At 44.8% G+C, this 26,228-nt stretch overlaps 1 long non-coding RNA gene across 1 annotated transcript; it reads left to right on the top strand.

Moving 5' to 3' along the window:
* Positions 1-1,618: 1,618 nt before the first annotated feature.
* On the top strand, positions 1,619-2,719 carry LOC122145471. The gene is made up of 3 exons (XR_006160354.1): positions 1,619-1,949; positions 2,133-2,506; positions 2,603-2,719. It is a non-coding gene; the product is annotated as an uncharacterized LOC122145471 (long non-coding RNA).
* Positions 2,720-26,228: the final 23,509 nt, after the last annotated feature.

Raw genomic sequence — 26,228 nt, 5'->3', positions numbered from 1 at the left:
AGCCCCTTGATTCTCAAAAGCACTTGATGATTTCTGAGGGGAGTGAGCAGAGGGTGACTGAAAAAGAAACAACATTTGAGCACTGTTTTTATGTGTCTTTTAAAATACGGTTTCCATTTAGATTTTTCTATGTAAACACAAATTTCAAAAGCTTTTATCATACAGAAGTATTTTTTTATTGGAAAAGGTCTGAAAATTTTCCATTTTTCTCTCGGATCTGCCTTGTGGCACTGCCACAGTAAAGCCCTGCACTATGCTCACTTAAGTTAGGTTGATTTTGAGCCTTTTCCAAAATCTTTTTGTTTGAGGGGGACTTTTGTTGGCTCCTAAGGACTCTTATTATGATGGGCCTACTGATAAGAGGGAGAGGGCAGCCATTTTGGAAAAAAAAGTTTTCTGGGTGAGGTGGCTTGTTTTTGGGCTAAGCTAGCTCTGGGTAATTGTCCTAAGTGATCTCTGGGTATAGGGACATTGCATATTAGACTTTGAAGCCATTTCATATGGGCACGATCTGGTCTGGGATATACATTTTGGACGATACTCTGGGTACCTTTCCTTACAGCTGGAGGATAACCTGTTTTTTGGTGGGGCCTTGATCCAGTGGATTTATATTTTTTCTCTTTTTGGGGACATTTGTTTTTTCATCAGGACTTCAAATTCCCTCCCTACCCCAAAGTAGAAAGGACTGTTGAGTATCATCTTTATTATTATTTTTGGCTTGAAAGGACTGTTGGGTTGTGGGCAATAAGCCTACTCATGAACTTTTGCTATATGTCGGTTTCATTTGGGTTTATAAAAGGGTCAACGGATTGGGATACCTTTGCATGTGTCTAACCAGTGTCTAATTTGCCTCATAACCGTGTTTGCACTCATGCTGTTTCTGTGATTTACATTTTTGTCAAATGAGGAAAAGGAAACAATATTCAAATCCCCTTGTGATAATGATTCAACACTTTTGTAAAGAGATGGAGTTGTTATAGCCTTCTCACCTCCATTCTCTAACAACATAACGCAGGCAGCATGCAACGGACTCATGAATAGGATAATGAAGGGAACTCCTTTAGCTTTCAAGTTAGCTGACATTCCTGTTAGCGCTTCCTTTCACACTATTTAGAGCCATTCAGTGCAATTGAGGATGTTATTGTCAGACATATATGTTACCGGGTGACTAATCCGAGCGGAACTTTTCTTTTCCGGGCGGGTATTACATCGCAATTTGATTCGGCCATGCCCGAACTACCCTAGACCTCCCCTAGAGGCGCCACCAGTCCCGACTGTGTGCGCTCCGCCGCTGCAAGGATGGGCCGTAGTTCAGAGGCTCCCAGAGGCTGAGCCAAGGGGACTGGACCCCGGATCACCACCCAGACGGTCCCAATGAGAGAACCAAGGACGGCCCCCCGAGAGGTATGGGGACTGGGTTGGACAACCACGTTCTAGGGACTAGAACGATTTGGCGGGGGAGGATGTTACCGGGTGACTAATCCGAGCGGAACTTTTCTTTTCCGGGCGGAACTGAAGTGTGGGAAATATTTCCGCCCGGACTAATTTAAGTGAAACACGAGTTCTGTTCCGGTTGGCCCAAGGCGGTGGGGGCAGTGGAGCAAAGATTGGGGTGTGGGAAGAGGACGTGTCGGATACCGATTGGAGGATCGGGAAGGAAGCAGAGATATAAAAGGGGCTGGTTTATGAACAGGGGAGTCGGTTCCGCTGTTGTTCCACATGATACGGAAGTTGCTGGTGTGGCGTGGATGTTGTGATTTACGGGCTGCAACGGAGAATCCAAGGAAAGGGGAGATTGGAAGTGCGGAGGAAGTTAAGTGATCAACCTTTTGTATGTTGTGTTTACATCTTATTGTGGATTGAACTGAAGGAGCGATCCTATGTTTGGAAGGCCCCTGAGTGAAGGAGATCATTGAATTCGTATTGGGAGAGGACAACACTGTGTACTGGTGGGTGAAAGACTTTATGAACATTCCTTGTATATTGTGGAGAGTGGATGACGGATGTGGAGGGAGACTAACTGCCTTTAAGAAAGTGTTCCGACTGCATATTTCTCCGTAGCAGTGGGTAATCCCCCCCCCCCCCTCTCTTGTGTTGATCTAATAATCCTCAGTGCTTGTGTGTTTACTCAGTGTTGATAGTCGTGCCTTGCGTTGGAGATCGCTGGGAAAGACGGAGAGACTCCGGTGTATGATATATATACGCCTGCTGTGGTCTGCCCCCTGCCTTCGTCCATCTGACACGCCCCGCCAGGACTCTGAGCCCGAAACGGGACTACACCACGGATCTTCTTTCACTGAGTGTGTGGAGTGCGGTGAGTGCTCCTATATTGAAGTGTACACACGAGGAGAATTGTAGTGCCTTTGTGGTGTGTGGTGTTTGTCCGTGGTTGTGTCCCCGGTCGTAGGAAGAGGCCTGACAGAGAGGAGCAGTGTATTGGTGGCAACCATAGTCTTTACCTTAAGTAAGCTGGAGCTTGGATGTGTTGGAGGCGCCTCTGGAGGAGGTTGGATGACGTCGCCCCACACAGCGACCTCTGTAAGCTTTTAAATCAAAGCCTTACCTTTTCATCCACGTGACGTTGTGTCATTGGCCTTGTCAGCAACCACCGGCCTTGTGCGTGTCGTCTGTGCTGTCTCTTTGACGAGGGAAGCGAAGGACAACAGCCGATCCTCCCCCGTGTGCCCCCTTGCCAAGCTGGGCGGGAAGCCCAGTATTGCTTTTTGTAGTCTCACCTGTAAGGCCCACCAGCCGTCAGTCATCGACCAAACCCGTATCTGCTTGGAATACCGACCTCTGAATATCTTCAGTGGTGAGTAGCCAGTTAACAGCCCAGCCCTGTGAATGCTCACCTGTGTATTGAATTCTGTACTTACCTGTGAGCTAGAACCCCTGTACGTTAACAGCCAGCCCTGCGAATACTCACCTGTGTATTGAACTCTGTATTCACTTGAGAGCTAGAACCCCTGCACGTTAACAGTCCAGCCCTGTGAATACTCACTTGTGTATTGAACTCTGTTCTTACCTGAGAGCTAGAACCCCTGATTGAACTCTGTTCTCAGCCCTGCGAATACCCACCTGTGTATTGAATTCTGTTCTTACCTGTGAGCTAGAACCCCTGCACACTAACAGCCCAGCCCTGTGAATACCCACTTGTGTATTGGACTCTCTACTTACCTGAGAGCTAGAACCCCTGCAGTCTAACATGTAAGGCCTGTGAGTAGTCACCTGTGTATTGAACACTGTACTTACCTGAGAGTTAGAACCCCTGCACGCTAACAGCCCAGCCCTGTGAATACCCACCTGTGTATTGAACACTGTACTTACCTGAGAGCTAGAACCCCTGAACGCTAACAGCCCAGCCCTGTGAATACTCACCTGTGTATTGAACTTTGTACTTACCTGAGAGCTAGAACCCCTGCACGCTAACAGCTCAGCCCTGTGAATACCCACCTGTGTATTGAAATCTGTACTTACCTGGGAGCTAGAACCCCTGCATGCTAACAGCTCAGCCTTGGGTTTTGAAGTCCACCCCCCCCCCCCCTTCAGAGCCAGAAAGTCCCTGCACGTCAACTGCCTAGCTCTTGCTTTAAATTTACCTGGAGTGGAGTCGGCTGGAAATTAAGGGCTGAAGTGGAGTGTGTCGAGGAAGGGCTGAAGAGGAGTGTTATCGAGGACTGGAATCCGTATCTGTGGACAAAAATAGTTCGAGTCATTAGTAGTTTTAAAGTCCCCCCCCCCCTTTCCCCAAACTTTTAAATACATAAAATTCTTAAATTTTAATCTTGGCTGTCTGTTCGTTCATTGGGGTGTTGTGGGACCTCCTCGAGGTGGAAGTTAGAGGGAGGAGCGAGACCCGTTAAATTGGTGGTCCGCTCTGACCTGCAACAGATTTTGGCGTAGTCGGCAGGGTTCCACCTCGAGTTGAGCGACCGCGGCTCCCCAATGGCGGACGAGGCAGTGCCTGAGGCCCCACCCCGAGTCATGCCCATTTTTCTGGGAGCCCCCTGGGCACCGAAGTATGGAGGGCCGGGATCTGAGATACGGCTGTCGGAATGGAAAGCCCAGGTCGAATATCTGGCTGGGATTCAAGGATTGAGCGCCCCCCAGAAACTGCAGTTTGTGATAAATTCCCTAGAGGGGGAGGCCCGACGGGAGGTCCAGGCTGCCCCAGAGGCGGTTCGAGCTACTGCACAAGCTGTGTTGGACTTCCTCACAGGACAATATGGGGATGCGACCCCAGTAGCGGTCCTTCGGGCCCAGTTTTTTTCAATTGCAAGCAAGGGCAGCAACAATCCTTAAGGGCCTTCGCACTAAGGCTGCGGGAGCAGTTCATCAGGCTGCGAGAGAAGCGGGGACCATGGCCTGGGAGAGGGGAGAGAGACTCTCTTACGAGACCAGTTCCTGTTGGGGCTGCGAGAGGGCCCAGTCCGTCAGAGTCTACGCGTCCAATTTCGCAGAGACCCAGCTATGACGTTTGAAGACCTGAGAGCAGAGGCTCTGGCCCTAGAAGCGGATCAGGTGGGAGTGGTGGATTCCCCAGTGTGTGCGGCAGTGAGTGGAGAAGCGGCAGCTGCCTCTGGATCAGGGGATTGGAAACAGGCCTTATGTTCTGAGCTCTTGAAGGATGTCCGAGAGCAGATGGCAGAGTTATCTAAAACCCTCCTAGAAGAGATGCGACGAGGCCCCCAACGCTTACCACCAATGTCACGGGAGCGGTCGCACTCTGAGGGAGGACGAGGTCTGGAGAGACGTCCAGTACGGGAGGCCCGAGCCCGTTTTCAGTGGGACGAACAGGGACGCCCCATTTGTAACCGGTGTGGTGAGCCAGGGCATTATAGTCGCCAATGCGGCTCTCGACGGGGTTCCGAAGGGGATTTTTAGGTCGGCCGGCCACTGTGGGTCAAGTGGCTGGGACCTCTGTGAGTGACCCAAATTGGATGAGCGCCCCTAGGAATCAGCTGATCGGGCATAGCCCAGTGGTAGAGGTACGGATCCATGGGGTGAAGATACGTTGTCTGGTAGACACTGGGTCTCAAGTCACCTTAGTCTCAGAGAGCCTGTCCAAGGAGCTGTTTCAGGGTAGCCAGGTACAGGGAACAGAAGCACCCTGGCTGATCTTACGGGGGGCTAATGGACTGGAGATCCCCTATGTCGGATATCTAGTCACAGATTTGGAGATTCATGGAATCACTGTGCCCCAGAAGGGGGTCGTTATTGTCCGAGATCATTGCCTAGGAACCCATAAAGCCCTGTTGGGGATGAATGTAATTGCAGACTGCTGGGAGGAGTTGTTTCAGGCTAGGCCTAAGAAAACCCTACCACCAGCGGAAAGACAAGAATGGGAAAGGATAGAGGCCGATTGTCGTCGGGTACACATGGCCAAGGCACGGAGGAGTCAAGAAGGTATCGGGCGGGTTGCCTGCCGATACGCAGTTTCTATACCAGCAAGGAGTGAGGCCATTGTCTGGGCAAGAGTACCATCACACGAGTGCGGGTCGTCAGGCTGGGTGTTGGTCGAGCCCCATATGGACTGCCAGAGTGTAGCAGTGGCCCATGGACTGGCAGTGGTTTGCCGAGGCCGAGTCCCGGTGAAGATACGGAACGAGAACCCTTACCCCGTCAATTTACATCGTAACCTGCGGTTGGTTCTGGTGACCATGGTGGATGCCCACCAGGTGCTAGAGGGCCGGGAAGTCAGCTTCCGGCAGGTGTGTCCTACGGTCGTAGAAGTGACCTTGGCCCAGACAGACTCGTCCCTGGAACAGATCGGAAATGAGGTGCCTGCTCACCTGGCCAGAGAGTCCCTACAGGGAGAAGGGCTAGAGGAAAGCCAGAGTAAACAATTGCAGGATCTCCTTACCAAGTGGCAACATGTGTTCTCCAGACATGATGAGGACTATGGCTGTACCGACGTAGTGAAACATCAGATCCCCACTGGCGACGCCCCGCCTAGTCGTGAGAGATACCATCCAGTACCACCCACTCTGTATTCGGAGGTTCGTACTCTGCTGCAGGGAATGCTGGACAAGGGGATTGTCCGGGAGAGCAGTAGTCCATGGGCGGCCCCGATTGTCCTCGTCCAGAAGAAGACGGGAGCTTGGAGATTTTGTGTAGACTATCGGAAATTAAATCAAGTCACAAAGAAAGATGCTTTTCCACTGCCGCGGATAGAGGACTCTCTTGCCAGCCTGACACGGTCTGTATGGTACTCCACTTTGGATCTTGCGAGTGGGTACTGGCAAGTCCAGGTCGAGGGGGTCGACCGAGAGAGAACTGCTGCTTTCACCACTCCCTTTGGGCTTTTCGAGTGGGACCGTATGCCCTTTGGCCTATGCAATGCACCGGCCCACGTTCCAACGGCTGATGCAGCGGTGTCTGGGCGGCCAGTTGGTGGACTCTACGCTGGTATATCTAGATGATGTCATCGTCTATTCCCCAGATTTTGAGTCCCATCTGCGACACCTGGAGGATGTGTTTCCAGGCCATGGAGCAGTATGGGTTGAAGCTGCAGCCAGAGAAGTGCCACCTGTTGAGGAAGGAGGTAAAGTTTCTGGGCCATTGTGTGAGTGCCTCGGGAGTCTCGGTGGATCCCGAGAAGGTGGCGGAGGTGCAGGGCTGGGAGGCGCCGAAAACCGTGAGGCAAGTTCGGTCCTTTTTGGGCTTCGTCGGATATTATCGGCGATTCATTAAGGATTTTTCAAAAATTGCCAAACCCTTAAATCAGCTGTTGGCAGGGACTGGGCGCCCTCGCGGCCGTGGGTCTCCCTCCATTGCTTGGAGCCCGGTGTGTGAATCAGCGTTTCAAAGGCTGAAGCAAGAGCTGCTCCAGGCTCCGATCTTGGGCTATGCGGATTATTCACAACCTTTCACCTTGTACACAGACGCCAGCAACCTCGGGCTCGGGGTGGTGTTAGCTCAGCAGCAGCAAGGGGTAGAGCGAGTGATCGCCTATGCTAGCCGAAGCCTCCACCCGGCAGAAAGGAATGATTCGAATTACATTTCATTTAAGCTGGAGTTGCTGGCTTTGAAGTGGGCCCTGAGTGAAAAATTCAAGGACTACTTATGGGGTGTTAAAGTACAGGTGGTAACAGACAACAACCCCTTGGTCCACTTACAGACGGCAAAGCTGGGGGCAGTGGAGCAAAGATGGGTGGCCCAGCTGGCAAACTTTGACTACCAGATCCAATATCGGCCAGGCCGAAAGCACACAAATGCCGACGTCTTGTCAAGACTCCCGGAGGCACAGCAGACGGAGGGTGAATGAGAGTTACCGATAGGCCTGGAGGAAGGGCTGACAGTGGGGGTTGTGGAGGTACCGGGGGCTCCGCAGGAGGCTGTGCCAGTGAGTTGGGGCTGGGACCCGCAACGATCGAGGGAGCGTCAGGAGGAGGACCAGGATTTGAGAATGCTAGGTCATTGGTTAAGACGGAGGAGGGGGCCAACGAAGGTGGAACGGCGAGCCCAGACTCACAAGGTGAGGAAGCTGCTGGGGCAGTGGGCACGCCTTGGCTTGAGGGATGGGGTGATGTGCAGGACGATTAAAGACCCGAAGTCGGGAGAGGAGGTCTGCCAGGTGGTGGTGCCAGGAGGCCAGGTGCAGGCTTTGTTACAGGCCTACCATACACAATTGGGACATCAGGGGAATGAGAGAACGTTGTCGCTCTTGCGGCGACATTTCTACTGGCCCGGGATGGAGGCCGCTGTGAGTTTGTTCATTCAAGCATGCCCTCGATGTACCCTGTTTTAAGGCTCGGAAGGAGGCGAAAGCCCCGATGGTTCCGATACAGGCCAGGGCCCCATTGCATATCCTGGCCATGGATTATCTGACCCTGGGCAGGCCAATGGACCGCTACCAAAAACATCTTGGTGGTCACCGACCTGTTTACCAAGTATGCTTGGGCCATCCCGACTTTGGATCAGACAGCCAACGTGACCGCCACCGCTTTATGGAGGGCAGTGATTCAGCCTTTTGGATGCCCAGAATTCTTGCACAGCGACCAGGGGCCGAACTTTGAGTCCAGAGTGATCAAGGAGTTGTGTCGGGTGTATGGATGTACTAAGACCCATACTACCCCCTATCATCCCCAAGGGAATGGATGCTGCGAACGCTTCAACCAGACTCTGTTGAGTTTACTGGGTACGCTGGACCAGGAACGTCAGAACGATTGGGTGAATAACCTCCCTGCACTGGTCCAGGCCTATAACAACAGCGTCCACAGCACTACGGGGTACGCCCCGACCTACCTGATGTTCGGGAGACACGTGCGGTTGCCGACGGACTTGGTATTGGGGGTGGCCACGTTGGATGAGACCTCGAGTTTGACCGAGTGGGTAGGACGCCACCACCAGCGCCTTCACTCCGCCTATGAGCAAGTCTCGGGGAGGATAAATGCTGCTGCAATTAAGAACAAGCAGATGTATGATCGAACGGCCCGAGAAGCCCCGTTGTTACCAGGAGAGAGAGTGCTGGTACGGGACAACCGGCGACAGGGGAAAGGGAAGTTGGGTGACCGTTGGGAGCCTGTTCCATATGTGGTGCAGCACCAGCAGTGGCCGGGGCAGCCGGTCTATGTACTTTGACCTGAGGGGAAGGCTGGACCAGAACGGGTATTACATCGCAATTTGATTCGGCCATGCCCGAACTACCCTAGACCTCCCCTAGAGGCGCCACCAGTCCCGACTGTGTGCGCTCCGCCGCTGCAAGGATGGGCCGTAGTTCAGAGGCTCCCAGAGGCTGAGCCAAGGGGACTGGACCCCGGATCACCACCCAGACGGTCCCAACAAGAGAACCAAGGACGGCCCCCCGAGAGGTATGGGGACTGGGTTGGACAACCACGTTCTAGGGACTAGAACGATTTGGCGGGGGAGGATGTTACCGGGTGACTAATCCGAGCGGAACTTTTCTTTTCCGGGCGGAACTGAAGTGTGGGAAATATTTCCGCCCGGACTAATTTAAGTGAAACACGAGTTCTGTTCCGGTTGGCCCAAGGCGGGGAAATTATCCAAGATACACGTCAGGTGTGGGAAGAGGACGTGTCGGATACCGATTGGAGGATCGGGAAGGAAGCAGAGATATAAAAGGGGCTGGTTTATGAACAGGGGAGTCGGTTCCGCTGTTGTTCCACACGATACGGAAGTGGCTGGTGTGGCGTGGATGTTGTGATTTACGGGCTGCAACGGAGAATCCAAGGAAAGGGGGAGATTGGAAGTGCGTAGTAAGTTAAGTGATCAACCTTTTGTATGTTGTGTTTTACATCTTATTGTGGATTGAACTGAAGGAGCGATCCTATGTTTGGAAGGCCCCTGAGTGAAGGAGATCATTGAATTCGTATTGGGAGAGGACAACACTGTGTACTGGTGGGTGAAGACTTTATGAACATTCCTTGTATATTGTGGAGAGTGGATGACGGATGTGGAGGGAGACTAACTGCCTTTAAGAAAGTGTTCCGACTGCATATTTCTCCGTAGCAGTGGGTAATCCCCCCCCCCCCCCCTCTCTTGTGTTGATCTAATAATCCTCAGTGCTTTTGTGTTTACTCAGTGTTGATAGTAGTGCCTTGTGTTGGAGATCGCTGGGAAAGACGGAGAGACTCCGGTGTACGATATATACGCCTGCTGTGGTCTACCCCCTGCCTTCGTCCATCTGACACGCCCCGCCAGGACTCTGAGCCCGAAACGGGAGTACACCACGGATCTTCTTTCACTGAGTGTGTGGAGTGCGGTGAGTGCTGCTATATTGAAGTGTACAAGTAAGTAAGCTGGAGCTTGGACATGTTGGAGGCGCCTCTGGAGGAGGTTGGATGACGTCGCCCACACAGCGATCTCTGTAAGCTTTTAAATCAAAGCCTTACCCTTTCATCCACGTGACGTTGTGTCATTGGCCTTGTCAGCAACCACCGGCCTGGTGCGTGTCGTCTGTGCTGTCTCTTTGACAAGGGAAGCGAAGGACAACAGCCGATCCTCCCCCGTGTGCCCCCTTGCCAAGCTGGGCGGGAAGCCCAGTATGTTTGCAGTCTCACCTTGCAGGCCTCACCAGTAGTGTAAGCCCCAGCCGTCAGTCATCGACCAAACCCGTATCTGCTTGGAATACCGACCTCTGAATATCTTCAGTGGTGAGTAGCCAAGTTAACAGCCCAGCCCTGTGAATGCTCACCTGTGTATTGAATTCTGTACTTACCTGTGAGCTAGAACCCCTGCACGTTAACAGTCCAGCCCTGTGAATACTCACTTGTGTATTGAACTCTGTTCTCACCTGAGAGCTAGAACCCCTGCACGCTAACAGCCCAGCCCTGCGAATACCCACCTGTGTATTGAATTCTTTTCTTACCTGTGAGCTAGAACCCCTGCACACTAACAGCCCAGCCCTGTGAATACCCACTTGTGTATTGGACTCTCTACTTACCTGAGAGCTAGAACCCCTGCACGTTAACAGCCCAGCCCTGTGAATACCCACCTGTGTATTGAATGCTGTACTTACCTGGGAGTTAGAACCCCTGCACGCTAACAGCCCAGCCCTGTGAATACCCACCTGTGTATTGAACACTGTACTTATCTGAGAGTTAGAACCCCCGTACGCTAACAGCCCAGACCTGTGAATACTCACCGTGTATTGAACTTTGTACTTACCTGAGAGCTAGAACCCCTGCACGCTAACAGTTCAGCCCTGTGAATACTCACCTGTGTATTGAAATCTGTACTTACCTGGGAGCTAGAACCCCTGCATGCTAACAGCTCAGCCTTGGGTCTTGAAGTCCACCCCCCCCCTCCCCAGAGCCAGAAAGTCCCTGCACGTCAACTGCCTAGCTCTTGCTTTAAACTTACCTGGAGTGGAGTCGGCTGGAAATTAAGGGCTGAAGTGGAGTGTTGAGGAAGGGCTGAAGAGGAGTGTTATCGAGGACTGGAATCCGTATCTGTGGACAAAAATAGTTCGAGTCATTAGTAGTTTTAAAGTTTCACCTCCCCTTTCCCCAAACTTTTAAATAAATAAAATTGTTAAATTTTAATCTTGGCTGTCTGTTTGTTCATTGGGGTGTTGTGGGACCTCCTCGAGGTGGAAGTTAGAGGGAGGAGCGAGACCCGTTAAATTGGTGGTCCGCTCTGACCTGCAACATATATTTTAAAACACATGTAGACACAATTTTATTATCTATATCTGTATGCTCTAAAAGGCATCACACCTAACACAGATTAGATATTTACAATAGATACTATAAGCAAATGTAAAGCATTTCTGTTTTTGTTTTTTTAGTATGTAATTATTACATATTATTATTATTATTATTATTATTATTATTATTATTATTATTATGCACATAAGCACAAACCAAAATACCTTTCAGGGATATTTTTTGAATATTTATGGGTTTTAATGACTGAGATAACAAAATATGTCAAAAGTACTGTAAATCCACCCCAGACACCTGTACCCAGATGACACTTCTTTGGAAAGGCCATAACCTTGTCAAAGAGAAACTCGATCTGGATCTGATGCAGTCACCCAGAATGCCATGCAGTGGGATAGAAAATGAGGTCAAGAACAGTAAATCTTAAACTGAAGGGTTAAGCACATGACTGAGTGTAAAGATGGGACTCGGATGGGATTCTGAAACAGGGTTATTATAGTTAATTAAAATTAAAACCACTTTTCCTTACTTGAAAGAAAATAATATTTTTATTTATATTAATATATATTTTGTTATTATACAAAAGTACTGTTTTGTACCTTTATACTGAAACCACCATAAAAACACAGCCAATAAAGAGAAAGCCACATGATGAATCAAAGTTCATCACAAGTAGAATTTCCACAAGCTGAGGTAAATACTGATATAGTGCACAGTGGCATTCAAAAAAACACAAAACTGTTACCAGGTATTAGGTATCCTATTGTTTAAAAATATCTTTATATTGAGAATATTTTATGCTTCCTTGACAATTTCACTTGCACTTACTAAGGAGGCAGGAAAATGAAGGAAGGAAAAAGAATGAAGTAAGTTGAACAAACTAATGCAAAATTTAAATAGTAATTTGTTTGGAACTTTTACTTGTATGATTTTACTTTTATCGGGAAACATGCTTCTGTTTAATTATATCTTGGCCAATTTAAAAAAAAAAAAAAAAAAAAGTAAAAAAATTTACTTCTGCGCGTGATATTATAATTTCATTTTCTTTAATAATAATGGTTGCATCAGAAATAAGCACTGGAAATAACATTTAAATAACGTGGGTGAAGCGAAGCCTTCAATTTGATGTACTGAAAACAGATTTAAACTTTGTAATCGTCAGATGGAAATGAGTAGTAATTGTAATTAAGTTCTCCAGAAACACTTTTTTCGGAGTGTGCATCTGAAAAAGTGACATTTGTGCATGTATTTAAAAAAAAATCGCATTGGTTAAATCCATAAGAATTTGAGCTTGGCTCTGGTGGGATTTAAAGAGAGGCTTCTGAAATGCTTAGTGAGATGTTAAATTGTTTCTGGTAATTGTTAACATGTTACAGTGGCAGGGAAAGTCCCACAGTGCAAAACATCTCAGCAAACTCCATGTTGAAATGACTTGTGCTCCCATTTCCTTCTTAACTTGTAGACTACACTGTTTCAAGATGAAATGTCCCCAAGCATTCCAAAGCTTGGATTTCCGTTTTGTCAATTTCGGCAACAACGTCACTACTGGGATTGAAGCCTCTGCCTGCTTTCCCTTATCTCCAATGAACAGACGTAGGAGCTTCACACTGATTCCTGCCTATAACGAAGAGGTGATGTGTCTTCATGTGTCAGTACTGATTTCACAACACAGCCTTCAGCTAAAGCCTCTTAAGGCTTCAGTAAGTGAGTCTGCAACCATCCCTCTGCAAATCACTGATTTTATTCATGCAGTAAACTGAACAGCACAGATTAGGTTTCATAATTTTGACTTTTCCATTACATGAAAGTTGTGAAACTGCACATGGGCAATAGTGATCAGAATCGAAAAGTGACCTTTTTTATAGTGCAAGGGAATAAATTATTATTATTATTATTATTTTATATTTTTAAATTATTTACACCTCTAGGATTATAGTGGGTGTTGGCCATTGAGTTTTTCCAGGTTTTCTCCCTTATTTTACCATTCTATCCCACTATCATCCCGTTTAAATATTTTCCCATATTTCTCTCTTTTTTTTTTAATCTTTCTATAATTTTTTTTTTTTTTAAATCCCACTGGTTGTTTGTGGAATGTTTTGCCACATTCACTTCCAGTAAAACTGCCATAATTTGAATGGCCCACCTCATACGAATAATCACGTCAACAAATTCCAAGGTTGTCCAGTTTGCAGATCTTGTATGAAATGCATCCTTCTCACACAATCGACACATATGTATTTCAACTGATTTATCCCCTCAACTTGGCAACCTACAACCCAGTGATGCTATTGAAGGACTGCTAGTACTGCGGGAAGGAAACAAGGATCACTGGTAGAATTAATAATATAATACATTAATTGATACTGTAGACTCCGCCCCCCATACATTTTACATTTACAGCTGGCTTGAGATTTATGTCAAATTCAGGTAAAACAGGTAAATATCTGTATTGTACATCCCTCAGATATTTAAATAAATAAGCACATATTAAATTGAAAGAGTTATTTGTTACTTTACCCTGACACTGTTGTAAACAAGTTGAAATTCAATGACTGACAGAGAGCGCAAGAGTGCCTGTGTCACCGAATCTTACCAGTAACGTTACTTCTAGGAAACTGTACATGAATACTGAAGAAACACCTGCTCTACTCTTTCATCATCCTTCCTCAGTTTTCTCATCAGCACTATCGTCTGCTAATGTCAGGGCAGCGAGTCTGTGGAGCTGTTTTTAGAGCAGACAAAGTGTCTTTTGTCCCGTGTCGTGCTTAAGCAGCGGGAAAGGCCTGAGGCACAGCAAAGTGCACTCAAAGAGCTCTCTTGTCAAGTGGGATACCACTGATGAGTCCTTAGATTGCAGAGAGCTGCTGCCTTATTTAACAAATTTGCCCCTTCTGCCCTGGTATGGCCAACAATTTCACTCTTTGTGTTTTACAGCTTTTGAAAAAGAACTTACAGGGAGTCTCTTTTTTTTTTTTCTTTTTCTCAGAAGAACATTTTTGTCCATGTTGACTGTGATTTAGCCTAATGTTCATTATTAGGTTATTATGGTGACACTGCAAGACACTGTGTTCTGTTGATCACTTTTTGTTCCAGTATAAAATGACACATTGTATTACCAGTCATTAATTTTCCCACAAAGAGAAATAAACAGTAAATTAGGCTATCAGTCAATAAATATTAAATGCCTTTTTACCTTTACTGTGATCTTCCTAGATTTGATTTTAGTTAAGCTAGTATAATTACATCCATTTTCATGTCTTCTCTGTGTGTAGGTGAACCATGAGTCCCAGAAACAGAACCTGCTCTTCCTCCATTCTCTAAGCATGCAGCTCATCATCCTTTATCAGACAGCCTTCTTGTTTGTTGATAGTAGATGCTTCACCACCCTGGTGGTCAGAAACCAGTACTGTTCTGTGTCAGGCCCTAGAGAATAAATTTTTCCTGGCCAGCAGTCTGGCAGGACCTGCTCATCTGCCACTGCTAAGCGTCTTTGCCGTCAGTGTAAAGCTGCCCTTTGTGGTGAGGATAAGTATGTGTGTATTTACATCAGTGTTTGACTAGGAGCTAGGTTGGTTTTTAATTAGTTAAAAAAAAAAAAATCTATGTATCTCTTTTCTGATGTTTTCCTTTAACCTTTTCATTCCTTCTTCTCATTCTCTTCACTAGCCAGTTAAGAGCAATTTGACACGTCTGTTGTCCTATATAGAGGAGCTGCGTTCTCTGCCTCAAGAGGCAGCGTTCAGCAATGAGGTGCACTCCTTAAACAGTGCTGGACAGCCTGCAGCAGTTTAAACAATACATGTGTCATACAGCTAATGGGGATTTCAACAGCAGCTGTGTGGAGGTGAGAACTTTTACTGCTAAAACTAAAGTGCTTTCAATTCCTTATCTATAAAGAAATTTATTGTGGCATGTGGCATATTCTCTGTATAGTTAAGCTATTTTTTCAGTCTAGTTTTCAGCACTGTAAAATGAAAAAAAAAAAGAATAAATAAAAATATACAAATGTTATAGTATGTATGCATTGCGGTACCAATTGCACTGCTCTTAAAAATGAATTTTCAAAATCATTGCAAAATCATTTAATACAGTAATATAATACAGTAAAAGACTAAAAACTATTTAGGGCCCTATGATTTAGTGGATGACATGGATAGAATTGTGAAATCAAAAGTGGAATTTACTGTATAACTAACAGAATTTGCCCAAATTTGGATGAATAAATCAAAAGAATGGCTGTACTCTGTGAATGGTCTCCGTAAATAATATCCCCACAAAAGACTGCTATTTAAATATAAAGTCTTTGTGTGAATGAGCAGTGCAGTTTTGTCTACTACACTCAAGCATGTGTGGCATATGCTGTGTCAGTATATGAAGACATGCCACATGAACTTCATCTCCACACCTCAAGATCTGAGGGTTCACTTAATGAACATTTCAACTTTTCATTTGATAAAACTATAATCAGATACACACAGAAACTTTAAAGTTGTTGCTTGATCCTGCCAAAATAAAAATTTAAACTTTAAGGAATTGTGACAGAAATATATTACTATTATACAGGAGAATGCACTTTTCAAAGTAATAATAATAATAATAATAATTATTATTATTATTATTTATTAGTTTTTTAGGGAACATCACACAATGCCACATAATTCTTCAACTTCAAAACTCCTTTTGTGTTGTTGTTTGCCAAAAAATGAAATTAATTGTTAATTTCATTTAATTACATGAAATACATTTTAAAAGATGAATTGGATGACATCATTTTTAATAATAAATTTTAATCAAATCATAAAACAAAGAATACTGAAAAAATAAAACAGACAACATCGGATTTCAGACAAAACAAAATGCAAAATAATAGAAATTTCATAAAATAACATTTTATGAATTATATTAAGACATCCTTTTTGTTTTTTTAAAAATGGGGAAAAAATTCATAAAATGGAATTTGGGGAAGAAAAAAATGAATTTATAGGGCCTTATGTATTACAGTAATGAGAATCACTAAAAAAAACAATATCTGTTGCTCTAATGAGAATTACGGAGTAACGATGTCATGATGTTTGGTGCTTTGGATATTTACTCATAAATGTCTTAATTTTATATAGTAATCTGTCTTAATTAAGACTTGCCCTGGTAACTCAGCATTCACTGCCTTTTTCGATCTATGCATCTGCTCCTTAATTTAATTTTATGATTCAACCCACTGCTATGCCACTACCTCTTAACATGCAAAGATTGCCAGCGGCCTCAGATTATTGTTGTTTCAAATTCACAGCATGTTAAAACATCACACTCTTACTTGATCTGGACAAACTGTGTATCATTAGAAAGATTAAAGACTCAAGCTTTGATATTTGACCACTGTTTATGATAAAACTTGTTTGCAGTGACAGTAATTTCTTAATTTATGTAAGAATGCAAAATAATGAATCAATAATGTATGATATTTTGAATAGAATAACAACACATACACATTCAGTCACGTCTCCCTTACGTAACAAAAATATATGGGAACATACTGCAAAATATAATGTGATATATTACATACATTGCCATAAATGGGAAACTAGTGCTTATATTTTTCAATATAAACCAATATATGCATTGACAATGAATGGCTATGTATTAATACATAAAAATATATTTAGAAATGAAGACAAAAATACATTTCTGTCAGGACCACTATCGTCAATAACTTACGATTAGCATACATTTTAGGTTGGGGGAATAGTTCTGTTTTGGGCAAACACTCCCTGCCCATCTGAACACTCCATTGCGTTTTCAGTGAATTATTAATTCCAGTGTGATTCACTTTTAAACACGTTGTGCTGTGTGAAGTACAGACTGAACGTATTGTCAACACATCCCACCGCTGTATGACCCGCTGTATGACCAGATGAGACACAAACTACGTTTTCTCTACTGGATAACCAGTAAAACCAGTCTCACTAGTAAAGTTTTGATGGATAAAGACTGCAATCAAAGGCGATTGCGGTGGTATACTGAAGTCATGCAGTAAGCACTCGTGGGTCCATTATAATAATGTGTGTATGAGTGCTCTTGATGCACTGATCGCACTTTGTATTTATGCACAGGCACAGACATTTCCGTACATTCACGTTGTTTCCACACAGATTCGCGATAATGTTTTGATTTGTCATGTGTCATCTGTTAGTTATACTGAATGGATCCTGTGTGTACTGTGGTATATATATATATATATATATGCAGTCAGCAGGTGGTTGGTTTATGAGTTTTTGGCATCACCATGTGGTCATGTTCGGTATCGCAACTTGACTTCTCTAAAATGTAAAAAAGCTATTAGGATATATAGGATATATATATACTGTATTGCATTTTTAGTTCTTTCATATGGGCTTCTTATATAATTTGGATCTTTGAGGTCCTTTTGGAGTATCCTTCTGGAGGTCTTTTAGAGTTCTTTTTTGGAAAGACATCTACATTTATCTTGAAAAAAGTTTGCAGAAAATACAGATTTTTGACAATCACCCTTTAATCTTTTGGTGTACTTTGCTAAATATAGCAAATGATGACAAAATAAACATTTGAAACAAGATAAATGGTAGATTATAAAGTGTGCTTGGTGCACACAGGATAAGCGAAGCCTGTGATTTTACTCGAATTTACTGACTTATCTCCCGGATACCCGGATGTCAAGGGTTTGCAAGTCCTGTTGGTCCAGTTAGATGGATTTTAAAAAAAGAAACTAATATAGTCTCGTGCTCTGTGTCATTTACATTTCACCGGGTTAAAATAATATCTCAAGCTTTATGATTGATTTATTTGTAACACATTAACCTCAAAACCTTTTCAGCTTTCTCTTTCAGCAAACTGTATGGTGTAGCGATATGACAGCACCCAAAATACTATCAAATACTACAACGCAGCTCCATTCTTCGCGAAAAATGGATAAAAAGGTGCACAGTAAACGAATGCGGTGTTTATGCAAGTGGTACAAGGTGAGAAATAGACTTTAGGACAATATAACGTTGCAATAAATTTAATAATCTAGCTACAATTGCTTGCACACTTTAAGTGGTGAGTGGATTCTAACTTAAATGCCCCTGATTGGCTCTTGGGTTAAAGAAATCAACAGGTATGTCTGTGATTGGCTACATTGCTCATAGCTGCAAACAGTGTTGAAATAGAAACCGATCTCCAGAGTGCAAAACAATAAGCAACAGGATAAATTATTGTATTAGCCTTTTATTACCCTTCTCTAATAACATGCATGACCTGGTCTTAGATTTCAAATGAAGCTTGAGAGCACTTGTGCCTTCAGCTTCATTATGTTTCTAAAATCATTTACCACAGCCACATTATTTTTTTCAACATTTAAATAATATATTCTTTTTTTTTTTATGTTTTAGCTTGCATATCTCCATATTCATAACAGTCTGAGTAAGTCTAAGTCTTGAAGAGTAAACTTTCAAGTTTCAGCTTTGTAAGGTTATGTACCTAGTGTCACAAACCAGGATAGAGACGGAGGGTTAGTGAAGCAGATGGTTTATTTACAGGATGAAGTATGACAACGATATGGAAAGTCACTAAATGGATGAAGCCCAGAGCTCTGGTGAGTATGACGGGGGGGGACAACAATGGAGATTCGCTGGAGGACGGCAATGGAGATTTAAGGGCAGAAAAAGAGCAAGTTACAGAAGATGGGTCTGGCAACTGTTCGGAGAAGTGAACGGTAGACCGGACACCAGAGTACTGGCATTATGATGGCTTTATCCTGGTGAGTGATTGCTGGGTGCAGGTGATCAGTACTCTGGCGATTGGGATCGGGAGTGATTAGGATCAGGTGCTGGTGATGATTGGGGTGGCTGTGACTGTGAGTTCCTGACACCTAGTCAGAAAGACTCATGAACAATTACCTTTTTATTTTGGGTATGTCATTTATGTCCCCATGCCAAAACAGGGTGCTTGAGAAAGGGTAAACCTCACATTACAAGTAAAGAAATTCTCTCCTCTGTATTGGGCCTTTTCAAAACACAGGCATCCACATTCAGATTTCCTAGCAATAAATCCAAAGCTCATTTTACCCTCTACTATCAGCCTTGAATGAAGATGTTGGCGCACTAATACAGACCTCATGGCCCTCAGTAGCCACTCTTCGATCAGCAGGGTCCATTAAAACCCAACACTAATGTCCCCCCACAGGAAGCACAGCAGAGGACAAGTGCATTTAATTAGATTATACAGAATATTTTTTTGTGTCCTAAATGGGATTATATGGTGCATATGGGTTTGGTCTCACTTTGCAGTGACATAGATATAACAGTGCTATTATAATTATGGCACAGATGTCTATCATAAGATGAGAGGAACACAGAAGCTTTGATGCATGTGATTGTAGAACTCTCTTTGTGACTCTGTTCAAATATGAATATTTTTTTGGTGTGATTGTAGAACTCTCTTTGTGACTCTGTTCAAATATGAAACAGAACATGTAGCAATGATTTGTAATTATTTCTACAGTCTCATTGTGATGTGGAAATATATCCCTACATAAGCAGCACTGACCCCCATCAGACTCTCTCCGTCGCCTCCTATCTCTGAACTATCCTGCTAACGTTCTGGAGCCATGTTTGGAAATAGGCCCGACTCCTCCTACTCCAGAACAAATACCATATCAAAAGGTAACATGGTTTGAAACCTACATCATACCAAATACATACTGAAAATAATAAAAACATCAGATAATAAAGCGCCCTAATACAAATAAAAATAAACATACATACTATAAGTCATATACAAGTATACATAACATACATATTCAAAGAAAACATAACTTGAAAAACCTTCCTCCCTTACAGCTATGAGAATGGACTCTCCGGTGACATCACTCACAGGAACAAGATGGCGGACACAAAGACCTATAAATAGACCGGATGTCTAACTGAACAGGTTTGGCAAATGACTCTTGGAAATAACATGGACAAATGAACTGTGGTAAGCATAATCTGCAAATCTCTCTTACACTGTATTCAATGAAATTATGTGAATCAAATACTTGTAGTGGTGATCCTTATTTCTATATACTGCTGAAAAGACTGGGCCATTTTATGCTATCATCATAGGCACTCATGTTATGGTTACTAGTTCTCACATAACTCAGAAAAAACTACATACAGGACATCATACAGCCAATTTACAAACACACAGTGACATCGAAGTCATTACACAGGTCCATGCCTACATGATTCTATGTCGGCTAACAGACTAAATACCTGACACAGGTGTATGTGTGTGTAGTCCATGCATAGTCGAACAAGAGGCTCACCCTGTGACATTTCCTCCCCCTTCCCCAGACACCATCCGTGGTGTCCTGGAGAGGAAATCTGCGGTGCAGTTTTCCGAGCCAGTCCGATACACAACCTCAAAGTCGAATGGCTGTAAAGCCAGGAACCATCGTGTTATACGGGCATTCGTGTCTTTCATTCGGCCAAGCCAAACCAGTGCCCGATGATCAGTCTCTAATTTAAACCTCCTACCCATGAGGTAGTACCTGAATGAGTCTAAGGCCCATTTGACAGCCAGGCATTCCTTCTCTACGGTTGAATACCGGGTCTCTCGCGGAAGGAGTTTCCTGCTGACAAAAGCAATGGGTCTCAAGTGTCCCTGCTCTCCCTGCAAAAGTACCGCCCCAAGGCCAACTTGTGAAGCATCAGTCTGCACTGTAAAAACTTGGTCAAATTCTGGACTCTGCAACACTGACTTCTCGCACAATGCATCCTTCAAGTCCATAAAAGCACGCTCACAGTCTGCAGTCCAGTTAAGCTTGTTGGGTTTGTTCTTCTTCGTGAGCTCAGTAAGGGCTACGGCTTTCTCAGAAAAATTCGGGATAAAGCGTCTATACCACCCCACCAGGCCAAGGAAAGACCTCACCTGCTTCTTGGTTACAGGCCGCTCCGCCTGTTTAATGGCCTCAACCTTCCCAACCTGAGGGCGTATGACTCCATGCCCCAGCACATGACCAAGATAGCAGGTCTCTGCCTTAGCTATCGTGCACTTGTCTGAGCGAATAGTAAGACCAGCATTCTTTATTAGAGTTAACACTTCCTTGAGATGTATTAGATGACCCTGCCATGTCCTACTGTAGATGATAATATCATCCAAATATGCTGCCGCGTACCCCTCAGTTCCCCTAAGGATCTGATCGATCATCCTCTGAAAAGTCGCCGGAGCCCCATGCAGTCCGAAAGGAAGCACGCGGAATTGATAGTGCCCAAACTGAGTCTTGAATGCTGTAAACTCTTTACTGTCTGGACTTAAGGGCACTTGCCAATAGCCTTTGCACAGATCAAGAGTTGTGAGATACCGTGCGCTGCCAAGCTTTTCAATTAAATCATCTACTCTGGGCATAGGGTAAGGATCAAACTTGCTCACCGAATTGAGTTTTCTGAAATCCAAACAAAATCTTAGGGACCCATCTTTCTTAGGAACCAGCACAATGGGATTATTCCACTCACTGACTGACGGTTCTATCACCTCCAGTTTCTGCATCATTTCCAGCTCTTGCTTCATGGTGGGCAACAGCCTTTCTGGAACTCTGTATGCTGGTTGTCGAATCGGTTTCACCTCCTTCAAATAAATATGATGCTGTACCAGGTCTGTCTTCCCAGGTATGTCCTGGAACAGCTGCTCAGGTATACAACTTTGCAGCTGATTTCTTTGTTCCATGGTCAAGTGCTGAAGATTTAAAGGGTCCTCACTTTCCCGCACAGGCAAGAACTGCTCCTCCACTTCGTCCTCTTCCTGTACTGCCCTCACCAAGAACTCCTTCACCTCCACTCTTGCTGGTTCCGGCTGTGCAGACGGACTGTGCCACTTCTTCAACATATTGACGTGAAAAGTCTGCAATGGTTTATTTCTGGATGGCATCTCAATTTCATATGTTACTGGACCAACTTTCTTCCTCACTTGGTACGGACCCTGCCATTTGGCCAACAGTCTGTTCTCTGACGTTGGAAGTAACAATAAAACTTGCTCTCCTACCTGGAAAGTTCGAGACCTGGCCTTCTGGTCATACCACATCTTCTGCTTTACTTGTGACTCCTGCACGCTCTCTTGTGCCCGGGTGGATGATAGTTGTAACTTCTCTCTCATTTTGAGGATGTACGAAAGAATGTTCTGCTTGGTAGGCTTATCACTGGCTTCCCAACTGTCTCTCAAAACGTCCAATGGACCTCGGATCTGGTGAGCAAACAGTAATTCAAAAGGAGAAAACCCGGTGGATGCTTGGGGAACCTCACGGTAAGCAAACAAAAGGTAAGGCAGCCATTTGTCCCAGTCTTTTCCATTTTCAGACACAAACTTCTTCAACATGCCTTTTAAGGTCTGATTAAATCTTTCTACCAGACCATCAGTCTGGGGGTGATACGGAGTAGTACGAACTCTCTTAATGCCCAATAACTGATAGACCTGTTTTAGGGTGCGACTCATAAAATTGGGGCCTTGGTCAGTCAAAACTTCTTTAGGGATGCCTACGTGTGAGAAGAAGTTTAACAATGCAGCTGCAATCTGTTTCGCAGTAACGTCTCTCAAAGGGTAGGCCTCGGGATATCTGGTTGCATAATCACAAACTACCAGAATAAACCGGTTCCCTTTCTGACTTCTCTCCACAGGTCCCACAATGTCAACCCCTATCCTCTCAAAAGGTGTATCCACTACAGGTATTGGAATAAGAGGTGCCTTTGCAGGTGTCCTACCAACTGCTAACTGACACTCAGGACAAGTCTTGCAATACTCTTTCACTTCAGTATACATACCGGGCCAATAAAACCGTTTGGAAACCCTCATCAATGTCTTCATAAATCCCATGTGACCCGACCAGGGAATTGAATGGCTGAGCTCTAACACCTTTCTGCGCTGAGCTTTGGGTACCACTAACTGCAAACCTTCCTCTTCACTCTGTCTATAAAGAAGACCCTGTTTCAACCTGAACGTCTCACCATACAATGAACTCACAGTTGCATCTTCGCTAACTTTCCCAAAACATTTCGCCAAGGTAACATCCTCTTTCTGAAGCTGTCCCAGTTCACTGGGTATGTCAAAATCTGACTCATCAATCTCCGGTTCTTCACACTCAAACTTTGTCCGTTCTGAGCTATCCATCAAATCTGCAACTCTTTTCCTGCGTCGGTCCAATCTATCTTCCTCTGACAACCCTTCTTCATTCAGCCTTCCCTCTCGAAAAAATGGCATCTCCTGAAGGGTGCTATCTACAGAATCTTCAATTCGTGCTATCTCAGTAACCTTTTGAGCCTGTGCTCGCGTAACTATCCCACACCACGCTGTCTCCTGCACTAAGTCTGCTAATATGGGCATATCAGTCCCTAGCAACACAGGATAGGGCAGATCTGTGGTAACCCCTACGTTCATCAAAAATGACTGCTTGTTAACCTCCAAATACACCTCAGCGGTAGGCAATTCTGACTTATCTCCATGTACACAACAAACCGTAACAGTTTCCCCAGCGTACAGTTTTTTGGCTATATAGTGTGACTGTACTAATGTACGTGTACACCCTGTGTCTACCAACGCCATCAGCGGTTTACCATTCAACAACACTGAAATAGTGGGCTCCTTATCCGGCTTCACCACTAGCTTAGGGCTAGATTGGGGCACATAACACAAACTGGCAGATTTGGGTTTTCTCAAAGGGCAATGTGGGCTAGTATGCCCTACCTCTCCACAATTATAACATACTATATCGCCTCTAGGCAATATCTGGCGTGTGACTACTGGTAGTGAAGGCCTCGAGTCAGTGACTTTAACACTCTGGGCTTGACTTTGAGAGAACAAACTACCCCCTGACCCCACAGACTTACCTCTCGCCTCCGGAAAGACACCAGAATACCGAAAGGTCCCAGAAGATCCCTTCCGTGCTGCTATATAGGACTCTACCAGGTCAGCTGCTTCTCCTGCAGTACTGGGATTTCTCTCCTTCACCCAGGTCCTCACCTCCGGATACAGCACTCTCATATACTGCTCCAACACCAAGGTTTCCATCATCTCTGTTTTGCTCCTCACATCCAACTGGACCCACTTTGAAAATAAGTCTTTTAAGCGAACGTACAACTCTGTTGGAGACTCATCCTCGGCAGTATTCAATGAACGAAACCTCAGTCTATACGTTTCTGAATTAATCTCATATTTCTTAAGAATCACCTCTTTAACCTTGTCATAGTCAGAGGTAAAAGCAGGCGCCATGGCGACAAAAGCACTTCTCGCTTTTCCAGTGAGCAAGGGAATCAGATGAACCGCCCAGTCCTCTTTTGGCCACCTGTACACCTCTGCCAGTCTCTCGAACGTAGTCAGAAAATGTTCCACATCATCACTGTCTTGTAGTTTTGGCAACAGAGGAACATGATTCAGCATTCGCATACCTGGCTGATCTAAACAGGTAACTTTATGCCTGGCACGCTCCCCGTCCATCTGCATCTGTGTGACCTGATGATTGAGGACCTTGTATTGCTGCTCCCGTCGTACTGACTCCCTCTCTTGCCTCTCGTCCCTCTCCTTCTGGTATTGCAGGAAGGCCTGAAACATCCCCGCCAGGGCTGTCACAGCTGCATCACCTGTGGTAGTTGGGACCTCAGCAGATTGAACACCTTCTTCTGAAACGCCACCCACTGCACCCTGATCTCCTTCCGTTTCCACATCTGTAGTCACTTGACCCCTGGTCTTCGGTGGCATTTTTGAGTCACTGCCCCTTAACCACTGTTAGACAACAACTGTTACGTTTTACTTTACTGCTGGCCCCCAACTGTTACAAAGCTTCACTTCTGACACCAACTGTTACGGATGACTCGAGCGGTTGGAGGCTCCGATTGACAGAGGAAACAGTTGGTCATGGTTAACAGTGCTTTTTATTACGGTGCACAGCGACAGTCACTCAATATAGTGGTGGGAAGAAAACAAAACAACAAAAAAAAAACCTTAGATACAACAGAATATAAACTGCACCAAACATAAGGTCAAAGCAATCTATATCAATAAACACAACCTGACCTGTATGTGCAACTGCCCTACATAAGCAGCACTTCCCCAGAGACTCTCTCCTCGCCTCCTATCTCTGAACTATCCTGCTAACGTTCTGGAGCCATTTTATAGGCCCGACTCCTCCTACTCCAGAACATACCATATGAAAGGTAACATGTTTTACCTACATCATATGAATACATACTGAAAATAACAAAAACATCACAAAAATAATAAAATACAAATAAACATACATACTAGAAGTCATATACAAGTATACATAACATACATATTCAAAGAAAACAAATAACTTGAAAAACCTTCCTCCCTTACAGCTATGAGAATGGACTCTCCGGTGACATCACTCACAGGAACAAGATGGCGGACACAAAGACCTATAAATAGACCGGATGTCTAACTGAACAGGTTTGGCAAATGACTCTTGGAAATAACATGGACAAATGAACTGTGGTAAGCATAATCTGCATCTCTCTTACACTGTATTCAATAAATAATTTGAATCAAATACTTGTAGTGGTGATTTATTTCTATATATGCGAAAAGACAATTCTATTATGCTATCATTATAGGCACTCATGTTATGGTTGCTAGTTCTCACATAACTCAGGTAAAACTACATACAGGACATCATACAGCCAATTTACAACACACAGTGACATCGAATGTTACACAGGTCCATGCCTACATGAATCTATGTCGGCTAACAGACTACAATACATGACACAGGTGTATGTGTGTGTAGTCCATGCATAGTCGCAGGCTCACCCTGTGACATTTCCTCCCCCTTCCCCAGACACCATCCTTGGTGTCCTGGAGAGGAAATCTGCGGTGCAGTTTTCCGAGCCAGTCCGATACACAACCTCAAAGTCGAATGGCTGTAAAGCCAGGACCCATCGTGTTATACGGGCATTCGTGTCTTTCATTCGGCCAAGCCAAACCAGTGCCCGATGATCAGTCTCTAATTTAAACCTCCTACCCATGAGGTAGTACCTGAATGAGTCTAAGGCCCATTTGACAGCCAGGCATTCCTTCTCTACGGTTGAATACCGGGTCTCTCGC

This window comes from Cyprinus carpio, chromosome A7 (genome assembly GCF_018340385.1).
Source record: "Cyprinus carpio isolate SPL01 chromosome A7, ASM1834038v1, whole genome shotgun sequence".
NCBI classification, from domain to species: Eukaryota; Metazoa; Chordata; class Actinopteri; order Cypriniformes; family Cyprinidae; genus Cyprinus; species Cyprinus carpio.
Note: the sequence above shows the minus strand (reverse complement) of the source record. Positions and strands in the feature narration are given on the sequence as shown.